This window comes from Amphibalanus amphitrite, unplaced genomic scaffold (assembly GCF_019059575.1).
Source record: "Amphibalanus amphitrite isolate SeventyFive unplaced genomic scaffold, NRLGWU_Aamphi_draft 000003F_arrow, whole genome shotgun sequence".
NCBI classification, from domain to species: Eukaryota; Metazoa; Arthropoda; class Thecostraca; order Balanomorpha; family Balanidae; genus Amphibalanus; species Amphibalanus amphitrite.
In genome coordinates this window covers 2,205,928-2,221,812 of record NW_024881500.1, presented here as the reverse complement: position 1 = coordinate 2,221,812, position 15,885 = coordinate 2,205,928, and positions in this window count along the sequence as shown.

Here is a 15,885-nt window from a genome sequence, read left to right as displayed (position 1 = left end):
CGACTGTTTATTTTCTGATCGCACATATCGAGCCACTCAGACTCTCCCACAGAAATGCCACGATTCGAAAGCGGTTGCAACCAATAACCTAGGCTTGCACGTGAAAGAATAGGATCTGCACGTTACTTCACATGACTCCACTGAACTAGCGACTAAAAGGTGCCAGCAAAGAAGATGGCGCTGAGAAATGATGCAGCGTACTTCAGAGCCGAGAAAAACACGAGACACAATATAACACACCATGGGATAATGCTATCAATAATAAACCAATTACACAAATTAATGTCACTATACCAGGTCAAGTTCAGTGATCGCACTGCACACAGATCAAGGTTCTTTGAACCGAAAGCTTTGTGTGCTTTTGAAGATAAGTAATTTGTTTAATTGGTTTGTTCCTTAGATCATTATCCAATCTGTCACGGATAAATAACACACCATTCAGGAGGCGGCATTATTCCGAGTCAGAGTCAAAACCTCTCAAATTGGGGATAGTAGGCAGGCGATGAGCTGAGACCATTATTAATTGATAGATATCAATTGATATTAATTGACATTATTAATTGTTGCAATTAGGTTATAGTAGCTCAGTCTGCAAGTCACTTTTGCACAAACCTTTCTCATACATGCGAAGTGAATTGATCGAGCACTAATTGATCACTAGAAATGGCGTAAATACAACGTCAACCTCTAAAAATGTTGGCCCATCAGCTGGGCTCACTTTTTTATTTGAGGTGCAACCGTCTGCGGAGCAGCCGCCAGAAAACAGTGTTTTAAGAAGACTTGCAAACAAATATTGTTGCAAACAAAAACGCTCTAAATATTTTTCCTTTAATGACTCATAGGTAAAGGCCAGGTCTTACTCAGAGAGCACGTAAATCACAATTACAAACGCTCCCAAACACACGCGACCGGTGCTAACAAGGCTATAGAACTCCGGTGCTAAGATATTAGTAACTGGTATCACAATCAAAAATACGTATACTTCGTTTGGATCTGAAACACAAGACTATGCAAAGTATGCATCACAGAAGAAAGCTAAAAACAGAGCGGGACCACTACCTGTTAAGAGATCTGCGACACTCCTTCAGCTGAGAACTGAATCATCTAAAAAGGTAAGTGATTTTTTTTAACATGCAATGCTTCAACGGGTAACGTAACTGAGTGCATGTATACCTGGGATGGGCAATGGACATGCTTGCTCTTAAAATAGGCTGGATTGCCTTAAATTAACAAATAAAAAGAACGTTCCAGTTGCACGTAGTGTACAAATAGCAGAACCAAAACTTGTTTGGTAATTTATTTGGAACGTTTTCGTTGTGGTAGGGGAGAGTGTGGAAAGATGCCCAGGGTTTTACTATGCCATATATATTCGAAAATGACGATCGGAAAGCAAAAACTTGTAGTTTCAACGGAAGCCGATATCATTTTTCTCCAAAAATATCACACTTTCGTGCTTGAAATATGATAACTTATTTTTGCTATTAAGCATTTTCCTGAAGAAGTGAAAGGGGGCATCTTACCCCACAGGGTGGGAAAGACGCCCCCTGGCGTTGGGTAAGATGCCCCCTGCACTATATGTAAGTGACATAAATGGGCACGTGAAGCGCCTGAACGAATCAGTAGTCCCTTCGGGCCAGCAGTAGACACCAAACGTCATCGTAAGGGCCCTTAAAAGTAGTCGTAAGGGGCTTCAGAGGTCATCGTTAGGGCCATCATAGTCCAGCCCGGCCAAACAAGCCTCCGTGGTGGCGTTCGGAGACCACTGTGGGGCCCTTATAGGTCTTCATGATGCTTGAGGGCCCTCGAGCCCATCGTGGGGACCTCAGATGCCAGCGCGGCCCGTGGAGCCAACGTGGGAGCCCTCAAAGGATGTCGTGAGGGGCCCTGGAGCCAATAATGTGTCCCACAGAGGCCGTCGTAAGGGCTCTCAGAGTCAGATGCCGCCCAAAAAGTCGCTGTGTGGGCCGAGAGACCGGCATGGGGAGCACCCGACCGTACTGGACTCTCAATAGTCCCAGATCGGATTTTGTCTCTCATCACAGGTATGTAATAAATGATTTGACGGGCTGCTTGAAGGACAGCCTACGGATTTAGGGGGGGGGGCGTCTTTCCCCATCAGGACAGGGGGCATCTTACCCCAAGGTACCGAGGTAACATTAAATTAGTACAATTTGTTAGCCATAAAACTACACCCTGAAACAAACTGTTTGGGACACTGTACACGCATGTTAATTATCACGACTATAGCAAGGGACGCAAAAATTATCTACCTTCTTTGATATTTACAATGTTTTGACACCAAAATATTTTTTGAAAGCAGCAAATAAAAAACATGCAATCACCAGCCAGCCGTTGCCCAACTGAGCCTCGCAAATTTTTTGTGCAGTTAACAAGGCAGGCTTCCGCTTTACGCTAAGAACATTAATTTCCAGGTTCGATTCTTTGTTTCGCCGCTAGAGGGGGTGGGGCGTCTTTCCCACCCTGGGCATCTTACCCCACTCTCCCCTAACTATTTGTGTTTGATTAGGTACTGCGTTTAGGCTAGTTCAAAGGACAAACGTAGTGGTACCAAATATTTAAATCAATTGGTATTGCTTGAAGCTTATCCTTCCCTCTCAATCAGTTCAGATGTCAGTTACGAGTTCAAAGCTCCTACCAAAGGTGACGAAACCCTGCATGTTGCAGCACGGAGCCTGACCTGCTGGAGCTGGACATCGGTCTGGGCAGCCGCAACTTCTACGGCCGCTTGCTGAGTGACGAGTGGCGACCGATGGACTTCCTGGCGCGGCTGGACGGCCGCTCGGCCTCCGTGCAGGTCTTCCATCCGGATTGGCGCACGCTGCACTTCCTGGTGGCCGCCGGGCCCTTCAAGTACCGCGGCCGCTATGTGATCGGACTGCGCCACCTCCAGGCGCAGATGCAGACGTTCGGCGCCGGCCCGCCGCAGCGCGTCCAGGTCGCCATCGACCTCGAGTCGCTCGCCACCATCGCCATGAAGGTGACGACCAACGGCGGCGACGGCCAGCGCAGGAGTATGGTGTTCTCATACGCGGTGGAAGACGATCGTGTCTCGGGGCAGTTCGACATCAGCCTGCCCACGGCGGAGCGAGGGGTGCGGGGCTGCGTGCGCCGCGGACGCGAAGACTGGTCGTCGGCAAGCGTGGACGCTGTCCTCACCAGCGATGGGCTCAATGTTCTGAACGGCGAGTATGACTTTGCGGAAGAAGCGAATATGGTAAAAGCGTCAACAATCGGAACGATGTTACCGGATTTGGAGGTCGAAATAAGCAACACACAAAAGTCATTCAAGGTTTCGATTGGTGTCGATGATACTGTTCATGAATCACACGGTTCTCTGGATGACACAAGCGAAGGCATAACTCGTCTCGACTTCGGACTGCAGTCACCAGTTCTTCCGATCGCCCCCGTTGCTGGGTCCATGGTTCATGTGACCAGCACGGTGCTGGAAACTGGAAACGCTAGATTGGTCTACGGAGACATGCACCACACTGCAGGTGCCCAGATCTGGCAACGGGATACAAGAACGACCGTCTTCGCCGGGCTGGACACTCCGCTCTTTGGATTGGATGATGTCTCCTTGACTCTAGATACAAACGGGACATCGTCCGAAAGGACTGTGTCAGCCACCATGAAGGCGTTTGAGGAAGCAAGCACACTAAACGCCTTTATGAACATGGAAGTGCCATACAAGTTGCAGGTAGATGTCGGCTCCCCTCGACTTCCAGCTAGCAACGTGAAGATTTTAGCATCTTTGGACGCATCCTCAAACACTAGCCTTATGGCAAACGGTTCGATTCTATCAGGGAATCACGAAACATCGTTCATTTGTCAATATGCTATGAAAAGCAAAATGCATCTTAAGAACATCATTGGTTTCCACTCAACTGTTTGGCCGGTATCAGTCCACCTTACAAACTACATGGAAACTCAAGACGGCTTCCGTATGTCAACTAGACTAACATCTTCTCTTGAAGTCATATCTCACTATGAGATAAACATCGCTCTGGTACCTGGCAGCTCAAGAACACAATACCATCTTCATGGCAATTTAACCACGCCTCTAGTAGGTGGCCAAAATCTACAACTTGAGGGAGCATTGCCAAGGGAGTTCGCTCGCCTTACCACGGAACCAGCTCGAATTTACCTTCATGGAGACCAGGACGACGTCGTCTTCTTCCTCGCCACGGAAACTTTGCAAGGTGTCGTTGGTCAAGTGGCGTGTAAGCTTAAATTTCCCAAAGCAGAAGCCGCATCTGAAGTCGTGCTTCAATGGAGAGATAAGTGGGAACTTCGCATGGTCGCCGAAGAGCCAATCGTGAAATATGTTCCCCGTTCAGTATTGCTCTCAACAGATAAATATACGACGATCACAGGTAAAGTGGAATATGGCTCGGAAGAGATACACATATTGGGAACACTGAAGAACTTCCCCGAGCTACGAACGCTTAGCTTCAACATGAAGACACCGTTTGCGAGTTATGGTGAATTTGGAATTGTCGGTCGCCTAGAAAATGGAACGAGAAAAGGTGTGCAAGCTGAAATTAGATACTTAGATAAGGTTATTGGTACGCACGTGGATTATTTCTTGGATGGATTCAACATTATCGCGCGTGCTTCACTGCGCACTCCATTCGAACAATTTTCAGGCTTTCAAGTTGATGTCACCAACCTCGTGGATATTGCACAGCTCTCTTACGAAGGAAAAGTTTTGGGTCGCGTCGGAAGCTATGAAGTTTCAGCCATGGTGGACGCAGCCTTTGTGTCTTCGGTTGATGCCCATTTGACCATTGGAGGTGTCGTTGGTGGTAACTTTATCAAAAACAGTCTGGTTTTATCACAATATCGACAAAACTACATCATTTCTGATACACTAGAAACGTCTCACGAAGGCGTCCAAAGCGCTCACCTCTCGGTCTTCAGTGGCAATTCTCCTGAATTCATCCGTGCAGGCTTGACCTTCGATTTAAATGACCTGTCAATGATCAGCGTTGAGGGCCAAGGAGTTCTAACAGACTTTACTATCATTGTCGAGAATCCCTGGCAGCCTGTGTCGTTGGAATGGTTCTACGAAAGTGAAATGAACACAACGATCCGTTTACTTGGAATATGGAATCTCGAAGATCGTGAGCTGAACAAAGTTGGAGTCGATTTCGTGTCAACTTCACTACCTTCAGAAAGAATGATGCGTCTGGAAACTGTGTTTTTCAAACGGAAGCTATCGCTGGAAGCCTCTCTTGGAAAGACATCTACAAAGCTGTACAATTCCTTGCTATTCCAGATAGATGGCGGCTCAGGAATAGGCTATGAAATGAGCTTCCGTGACTCTTCACAAATCACCCAGGCATACTACATCATACAAGGTGTTGTTAAAATCCCAACAAGAGTGATCGCTTTGACGGGAAGACATCAGCGGAGAGTTGATTTAAGTAGAAGCGACCTAACATTACAGTGGGATGCGGTTAGATCTCCGGATAAGACCATGAGTGCGTTCGCAGAGCTGCGGTCCAACAGCATATGGGAGAGTTGGCAGAGCCTGAGATACAATATCTCGATGGGTCTGTCACACTCAGCCTTGGATCACAATGTGGTCCTGGACAGCTCTGTCGAAGTCTTTCCGGTCAGCCACTCCATGAAGACCTTATCGATACTGCGCTATACAGAAGACCCGGCTTATAATTTGATCGTAGATGCTTCGCTGTCAAACAGGTCCACTGAAACGGAGTCTGCGTTTGAGTTCTTACTGAAAAGCAGCCAGGATGTTTCTGGACTCAACATGACGATGCACTCATCCACCGTCCAAAGTGCCCTGCTTCTCGCTCAGAACATGTCTTTCGCATACCGCAACAAGCTCTCTGAAGACGAGGCTTTCAGCATCAGCGCCCTTTGGGACAAGCCGCGGCGGGAAGCGCTGGCGCACCTCGTCACTCGTCTGCACGATGTCTCGGTACGAGGAACCCACCAAGTTCCCGTCGCAGGTCTGCACGTCGTCCGCGTCATGTCAGACTTTGACGGCACCCGCAGGCCAATAGAAATACGCCTCCAGACTCGCACGCCTAGCAAACCTCTAGAGTTGCGTGTCGACGCCACGTACGAGAAGGACCGGAAGCTGTCGCTGTACGCCGGGATGCCCACAGCCCGTCTCGTGTCTCTGCAGGCCACGAGGAACTTGTACGGCATGCACGTGGACGATGCCAGTGTCAGCGTGCGCCTGAACTCGTCGCAGCTGCTGAGCGCGGTGGTCCAGTGGCGCTGGCAGATCGCCATCGACGTGAAGCGGCGCGCCGTGGCGCGACTCACCGCCCTCTCCGCCGACGTCCAGTCCTGGCTGGCGGACATGACGCACTTTGTGCAGGACGAGGCGGCGCGCAAGGAGCGCTTCATCCAGCCGGTCATCAACCGCCAGTGGCAGACGGTTGTCGAGTACACCCGCGCAGAGTTCGACGCTGTCGCCGCCGACTTCCGACTCGTTAGGGACGAGTGGCGTGCGCGCTACCAGCGCGATGACCTCTTCATGCGAACCATCTACGGCATCATCCGGACCTACCTCCAGCGCGGCAAAGATGTCCTGTGAGTTAACACTTTTTCTTAAATATCTATTACCTACTGCTCCTGTAGTTTGTTAAATACGGCTTTAAAAATAGTTTTCATTTGTTATGTTATGGTATATTCTTTTGCGATCTGTAATTTGTATGCCACTTCCGTCTATCGAGTATGCATACGCCATTGAAAAACCCAGAACCATAGTCCTCAAATGTAGAGCTGCAAACATTAAATGCGCTTTGCAATCTACATTGTGGGGAACGCTGACCAAATAAACACTTACCGCCAGCAGTAACTACCAGGGGTCTGATCACATTATGCACTTCATGTCATTGCTGCGGTCCTTTTCCAACAGTCACAGGAATGTTTGTACCTACAGCACGCAACGTTCATAGATATTCTACATGCGGTTAGGTTCGTGCTAAACATTCGGCCTCATGTTTACAGGAGCTTGACAACGGCCAGTACCCAGAAAGCCTTTGGTGCGGTTAGAGCCGCTCTTGACGGCATCGTCAAAGATGTTCAGCGTGGCTACAAACTACTTCTTAGAGCGGTGCGACTGTTTTCCTCTGCGGTCAAGGATTATGTCAATGAGGAACTTGACGCCATGCGAGCTGTGGTAAGTGATGTCTTGCCTTTGCATAAATGAATGAGTAATTGTTCTGAAGTCGTATATTTCTTGCAATTGTTGCATTGGCTGCTTTTGCAGCATATTGGCCTAGAATCGCGATACCTATGTTTTTGTGTTTTAAATGAAACACACAAATGTGAAAAGCACACTTGCCTTCGTCAGGGCTTCGAGGTTGGCGAGGCCGTCTGGCTGCTGGTGAACACCACGCAGGAGCTGGTGGACATCGTCTGGTCATCAGTCACCTCAGTGGCGTCCTCACTGTGGACGGCCGCCAAGGATACCGGCTCGCGCGTGCTGGCCGCCCTCCGCTGGGCCGCCTCACCCCTGCTGCGTGGCGCCGGTGCAGGCGGCTCCTGGGTAGTCAGACAGGTCTCAGAGGCCTTCAGAGTGGTGGCCGACGCCTTCAGCGAGCTACTGGATCGGGTGAAAGGTGCGTCATTACACTTATGGAATAATTGCGATTTGTTACTTTTTTATTTGAGAATCGACGTAGCTACATACTCATGTATATTATTGCACACACGAGGACACTTTTACATATGTAGTTTGATGATTTGACTTTATTCAATCAAACATTGCACACAATTGGCAATATTTAAGCTGCCTTTGCTTCTCAGCCTTTTCCACAATACCATCAAATGTATTGTGCAATGCGTACAAATGCTTTGACTATGCCACAACTTCTTCCTTGCTTCTTTAGCATATTCGTTGCACATTAGCATTGACTAATCGTTATTGTGTTTGTTACAGGATCGCTGTACGAGATGATGGGCGTTTTCAAGAGCCAGCTCTTGGACATCTTCAATATAAACAGCGTTGAAGTTTCCACACCTGTGTGGTTCAGCTCATTGCCTGGCATGGAATTTGTGGGAAAGGTTGCGTCGGCCGCCAAACATGCAGTGTTTCTCACGTACGAAAGCGCTACTTCGTTTGTGAAGTACAATCGGGCCTTCTTTCGAGAGGCCTGGATTGCAGTTTATAACTTCTTGTCTCAGATTCCTGACGACATTCCGCCCGTGAGGATCCTGATCGACTGGCTGCGTCGAGTTTATAGCGAAACATCGTGGGCCTGGCATTACTGGGAGGAAGGCAATCAAATACGGAAAGCTGCAATCTGGATAGTGAACTCAATGTCAGAGAACAGAAACGTGACAGGACAAGGAAGCGGCCTAAACATCACCGACAACGCATATGTAAAGTTCTTCCCAGGAGATGGGTTCCTGCAGACCAATATTCCTCTCCCCGTCAAGTGGAACAGCTTCAATGAACTGCCAATGTTTGGTCAGAACGAAACCACTGAAACCAATCGTCTTGGACTCGACATCGTATACTTCTACTACGAACTCTTGGACTATATTAATCGCGTATCCCCACTGTTCTCGGCGCAAGAATGGCTACCTCCTTACGATGCCCGTGCACTTTTCGCCGGAACGCAGCATTACATCACGTTCGACGACCGGTTTTACGAGTTCGCTGGCAGCTGCAGCTACCTCCTCGCTGCAGACCTGAAGCACCAGAGTTTTGCACTGGTGGTGCACTATGGCGTGTCGGGAGGTCGCGCCGAGCGTCGCTCGCTCTCCGTCTTCCACGGAAATCACAGCCTGCACCTCGTGCAAGGGCGCTCTCTGTTCCTAGACGATCGCCGCGTAGAACTCCCTTTCCGGCTTGGGAATACCGTTGTTTCCCGCGTTGGCAGTCGCACCGTTCTTGATCTTGGTCACAGTCGCGTTGAGTGCAACGTCGCATTCGATGTGTGCACGGTTCAGCTTTCTGGTGTCTTCCACGGTCGAACAGGTGGTCTCTTGGGAACTTACAACAATGAGCCTGCTGACGACTTCTCAGGACCTAGCGGAAAGCTTTACACACGTATCGATAGTTTTGCTCGCAAGTGGGAAGTCCGAGGGGACCGACAGTATTGTCGCGCGAGGAACTTCGCCATTAGCGCTGCGAGCGGTGGAGACGACCCTCGTGCCAAGGCGGCGTGCGGCGCGCTGTTCTCCAACCCCGTCTCGGCATTGCGTCCATGCTATGGTATAGTCAACACGAAACCCTTCATGCAAATGTGTCTCAATGATCTGGAGGCGCACTACAACTCACCAGCTCGCTATCTCCTGGTATGCACAGCGGCGGCGGCGTACGTTGCCGAGTGCGCCACGCATGGTGTCGACATCTGGATGCCTCCGCAGTGTGTGCGCTGTGAACTCGAGGACGGCAACGTCCTGCATGCGGCCGAAACGACGCTATATCGCTTCAACGCTCCCCGCTATGCCGACGTCGTGATCATTGTCGAGCGTCGCACCTGTCAGCGAGAGAGGGGCTTCCGCCAGACAACGTGGGCGATCAACGACTACCTGAGACGACGTGGCATCACACAGAACCGCTTCGCCATCATCGGGTACGGTGGCGACGACATCTACCGTCGTCCGCACATCGAGACGATCAAGGGAGAAATCTGGGGCAACAGCCGCGCTGCTGGACAAGCGCTCCATCGTGTTGCCAGTGCTGTTACCGAAGATGACAACGATGTTGAACCGAATGATGACTCGGGCGTCTTCGAAGCGATTCGTGAAGGCTGTCGCTTGCCGTTCCGCGGGGGCGTTAGCAAGCATATCGTGCTCTTCTCTTGTTCGTCATGTCCTTACATTGAGGAAGAGTTCCCGTTCACACTCAAAGTGCTAAATCTGATGGATGTTACTCTGCACATCGTCGCTGATACTAACTTCCACATGAACAAGGCATCACAACAGCCCGACTCGAAGGTCGTCGCGCTGGGCAACCGCCTCGCGTACACCTACAAGGACCTCCACAGCAGACGGCAGGCGGGCAGCGAGCTCCTTCACCCGCACGTGCGGCCGCCGAAGGACCTCTGCTCACCGCTGGCGATCGAGACGAACGGCACGGTGTTCGACGCCGGCAGGTGGGGGAAGCCACTGCGTCACCTGGTGGGAGAGGTGGTGGCAGAGGCTGCCGACCCCAGCCCCTGCCAGGAGTGCGACTGCTTCGCCGACCGGGACGGCGTCGGCAAGCTCGAGTGTCGCACTTGCATCTCTGCACCACTCAAGGTGAGCACGGGCTAGGGAGAAACCCAGTCCATATGGTGATGCAAAATTAGAGCAAAAAGTAAGAAAATATTTTTTTCCGAAGCAATTTAAGAAAAAGCTCGGCAAAGATTTGTCTGTTTTGCTATTCAGATGTGATTTGATTTTCTGTACGCTTCTTTAAAAGCTAAACGTCTGCTTCTTTCTGTCTGAAATGTGTAGTTACGAATGAATTCGAATCAAAATAAACTTACAATACAATGGGTCATTCACAAATGCTATGCCTGCAATGCCAGGTAAAATGACAATCGCAATGTTCCGGGCGTGGTTCCGGGGAACTCAGGACACTCATGCGCTCATAAACATTCGTTTTTCAGGCGCTTCTGGTGGATTTCGAGCCTGACTTCAGCGACAATACCAATGACGATCTCTCATGGCTCCAAGACTACCAAACAACGCTGGACTCGAATGAGACAGACATATTCACCGCCTAATCATTGCAGTGTCATGCCATGACACCCTGGTACGGCGCCTGTCCGTGGTCTGAGGTGTTTATGTCTAATGAGGACTGGCGCACATCGGTATGTGTCTGGTGTTTATTGGAAATTCGTGAAGACTGGCCAGTCACGGATATGCTGTGTCACGATGATGGTCAGTGGCAGGACATGCACTGTTTATACTTGTTAGCATGCATATGTGTGCATTGAACTGTGTGATGCTTCGTACTTCAGGGTTGGATGCCATATTGCAATGCGATGTGACTCATTAGTTAGCACCCACAATAATCAGGATTGTCACTGTATTTCAATTTGTGATATGAATATCGTATATGCTGATTACTTTTTATTGGGTCCACTGTCATATCTTCGCGTAATTAAGTAAATGACATCCTATTCGTAAGGACGAAAATTCTTGGTGATCTTGTTTGCCTTGATAAATGTGTTGTTTGAGCCAACATCGCTGATGAGGGTGCACTCTATATTGTATCATAGCTAATTCCATGGCACCAATTTTACTCGTATCCTGCATTCAATCACCTTATCGTTGTATCCACAGTTGTGATTTGTGAACCACTGTTCTGATTATCGTGCATGTCTTCAGCAGTATTAATAATAATCAATGCAGTATGTACCTAATTTGTGTTTTTCTCTAGGGGAGGATGGGGTAATTTGGCCGCTTTTTTAGGAAGCTTTGTAGCTCGAAATTGGTGGCATATTTCTGCACTCTCTCAACGCTGGCAGGTGTAGCATTCATTTTGCTTTCTTGTACAGGAAACTGAAAATGATAGAGCAACTACTTATACTTGAATTTTGACGATTTACAAAGGTCTGCAAAGCAGCCAAATTGCCCCGCTAGCAAGGTTATTGACCGGTGGGGTGGGGCAATTTGGCCGGTGTTTATTTAAGGCCTTGATTTTATTCAGGCGAGTCAGCTTCATAGGCAACAACGACATGTGTCCTATACGCATTTTTAGGCTGACTCGGTGCCGGACTTTATTCGAATGATTTTGACTCAGGTCTTATTTCAGCATTTTCCTGCACAACTGAAAATAAGCTTCCTTTGCATGCACAGCTGAAGGCTGACTCGGTGCCGGACTTTATTCGAATGATTTTGACTCAGGTCTTATTTCAGCATTTTCCTGCACAACTGAAAATAAGCTTCCTTTGCATGCACAGCTGAATCAAACGTTTGCATTTTATTTGTGATAACAATATTTTTACAAAGAAACTTGTTTTGAGTGAATACTGAATAGTTAGAGGGCACTGCTCATTGTTTGGGAAAAACGTTAAATTTTTATTCTGAGTAAAAAAGTAATCGACTAATTTCAATTAAAAATTCTAGCAATCAATGATATAACTCAACTCTCTCACATCTCGTAACCTTCCGATGTCTGCAAACAAGTTGTCGAAAGTGTTTGCGAGCTCGAGATGTGACTATCAGTTCAAGGTTTGAGCAGATCCCTAGCATCTTCGTCGTGTTGCATTGCGCAATGTCTTGATGAGCTCCTAGGTAGGAGGCAGACTGTGCCGCAATGCCACCGCCGACGGCTATTTACCCAACCATCTCGGCACCACGACCTTATCAAGTCGACCATCCGAGCATAGCGATACTGAGAGCACCGTCAAAGCTGCATCACCAGCACTGGCCACATTACCCCGCATTGCCATTCTGAAAAAAATTGTCTTTAAAGTCGTTACGGTTATACGGAATTACACGAAATTACACTTGAAAACGCTGATCATCCTAAGCAATGGGACCATAACGTCAAAATTTGTCTACAGCCTGAATTCTACATGCTATACAATTTTTCGAACGGAAGTAAAAGCTACCGTTTTCTTATTAAAGTCATGTTTTATTGATTTTGAAACAAAAATACGACGGGGATATTTATGAAAATTTTCCACGGATTAGTTCCACCAATGACACATGAATAGAGGCTTAGAATCTGCCGCCCCTCCCGTTTTTCGCCAATAACTTCTAAACGCGTTACGCCAGCGACGTCAAACTTTCGGTACCTTATCATACATCAATTTGACACGTTCCCTGAAAATTTGAGCGAAATCCGTCGGACATTTTTTTGAGAAATTGACGTTTTAGTGACGTCATGTTCGCCATTTTCGCCTCCAAAACTGCAAAATTTCAAACGCCGCTAACATCTTCATTTTTAAAGGAATCAAGACGTAACAAAAATTTTATAACGTGATTCTACTTTGTGTATCAAATGTCTATCTGTTTTTTTAATTTTGGATTTTGGCCCATTTTTTTTTCTTCAAAAAACTGACTTTTTGGGAAAATAATTATAAAATCCAAAATTTTGAGTGTATAAAAAACGGAATATATGTCAGAGAAGTGGTCTATGTGCATCTACATACCAATTTTTAGAAGAATCTGTTCAAAAATGTGGGAGTTATTCAAAATTGTATGACGTCACGACACACAAAATTTTGAAATATTATTTTTGAAAGTTCTAGACCTCGTACGGAAACAAAAATAGCACCATTTGATTTGCCGTGAAAAACTGCATCAGATAGACACCTTTTTAGGCCTTAACAACCAACTTCAAAATTTGACCTCACTTGACCTGACCTTGACCTGACCTCGACCTGAAATTCATCCAGAGGTGGTCCATATCACTTATTGAGTGTGCCTATTGAATTCTATGAGTAAAATGACCCATAAAACATGTGTCGCACATGCTCTTTTCTATATTTTGTTTTTGGTGACCTGACCTGACCTGACCTGACCTTGACCTTGACCTTTGAATGACATTGTATGCAACGAATATTGCCTTGGTAGTCTAAGAACACGTTTTGGGCAATCAGTCTCAGTCCATTCTTCGGCAACTACGGTGCAAGGCCGATACTGTAGAAGCTTGCATTTTGTGCCCTTGACCTGACCTTGACCTGACCTCTGACCTACTTAAGCAAGCAAATTTGGTTTCTTAACCCGGCAGTTGCTGGGGTATTTCGCCACCCACCGTTTGCTGGGGGGGGGGGGGGGCGTTAAACGCCCCCAGCCGATAACTCGAGAACCAATAGGCGCAGCGAAACGCACGAGGCGGCAAACGAAAGAACGCGACGAGACGCTTCAGATGAGTACTTTAAAGTTGAATTTTGAGGTCACAGGTCAGGTCAAGGTCAGGTCAAACACCTGAAATCGGGCTTTCAGTAGCATGGACTTCAGGACTTCGCAATGAGCGCCTCTCGTCATAAACTCTGTCAAAACGGTGCACAATCCATCATATAAGGCCTACAAGAGTGTCAGCTCCATGCAGGGGTCAGTCAAGCATAGGTCAGGGTCAAGGCCAGGTCAACCGGGCAGGCACATATCCCCGAAAATAAAAACTGATATTCGCAGCCTGTGACACATGTTTTATGGGTAATTTGGGGCGTAGAACACGATGGTGACATTCATTTTATCATATGTGTACGTGTTTGGCTAAAAAAGTTCAATTTAAGAAATTCATGCATCATGGTCGTGAAGAAGTCACGAGAAATTGCCAAGATTCAGTTGAAGATTTTGGAAAATACGGAACGATAATCAATAATCGAAGATAGCCATTTAATTCTCCATGGTATTGGCAGTCTAATGGCGTTTACGGCATGTCTATATGTCTATTCTGTGATTTTATATGATTTTTTGAACATATGCCGTTTTTGGTCGAAAACTCAGAAATCATGACGTCACTAAAACCTCGATATCTCAAAAATTTTCCGACCGATTTTTTGAAACTTTGTCACAATAAACTTCAATCAATTTCCTACAGGTGCCCAGAATTTGGCGCGCCTGCGGCGCGCCGTTTTTATGCTATGGCCCGGCGAAAAAAGTGGGGGCGTTTAACGCCCCCCCCCCAGCAACTCGCGGGTTAAGATCCGCCTTGTTGAGAGCTTTCGATTGCCGTTTTCCCCGTCTTTCTACGACCATCGCTTCCAAAGTTAGACGGGGGGGGGCAGAATCTGCCCCCCCCCCCAGCAGGGCGCGTATGGCTGAATAGCCCAGCGGGGCGCGGGTTAAACTCCGGTTCAAAACTGGCCGGGACTGGTATCATGGGAACCATGTGAAATATACAGACGAAGTTAAGGCCTCAAATGAACTGAGCGATACTGCCGCATAATCTGGGAGGAGCACAATCGGGTCAAGTTGGGGTCATGCTGACCTATGACGTCATGATCGGCCAGCGACACTGGCACCCGCGCCCGGCTGGGGGTCCTGGATTTCCATGCCCTGCTGGGGGGGGGGGGGGGTGTTTGAACACTCCCCTTCTAACTCGGCTCCTGGGCCACGTAGCGATACGCGGAAGGCGGCGTTCGAAAGAACGTAAAAAATAATGAGGAAATCACTTCGGTCAATTTTTTGGTCAGGTCAAAGGTCAGGTCACCAGAGGTCATTGAAGGCAAAATTTCGCCGATTTCCAGGTCGAATGGTGACAATTTCCAGCCAACGCAATAACTCGGGAACCAATTGATCTACAGCGCCGCGGAAAAGCGCATTCGATAGCCCTATTAACGCCCTTTCTGAATAATTTTCTCAGATTTGACTTAACGTCAACGGTTTTGCCTGTAGGGGGCAAAAACTGCAAAAATAGCCGATTTTTTTTCGGAAACAGTTTTTCTGCAATAACTTTTGACCCAAGCCTTGTACGAGCTTAGTTTTACCGGGATCGTGTTCCTCTCGTCAAGACGCATCGAATAAACTATAACTTGACCTTGAAAGGTCAACTTGAAAATTTGACCTCAGGTCAAGGTCATGACCTGACCGGAAAGGGTCATGCTGCATATCGGTCGATCCGTATCGTCGAGCTGAACACATCTAAGGCGTTTTCATCGCTCTAGCATGTCTCTATCAAAAGTTATTTGCGAAAAAACTGTTAGATACCATTCGTGACCTAAGATGACCTCAGGGCATAAACAGGAGTCACGGACACCATTTTCATGTTCAGTGTGTCTAAACCACTTGTATTTCAGTGTTTGGGAGTGTTTATAATGTCTTTCGTAAAAAGAGGCGCATTTCAATTTTCTCCCTTTGACTTACCTATGATGGGTAGGTCGCAAAATTGACCTGACCTTAGGTCATCGATATCAAAATTCTGAGATATACATTTTGTACATGCTATTGCTCTTAGCAATCGCTGAAAGGTTCAAAGCGATCGGTCAC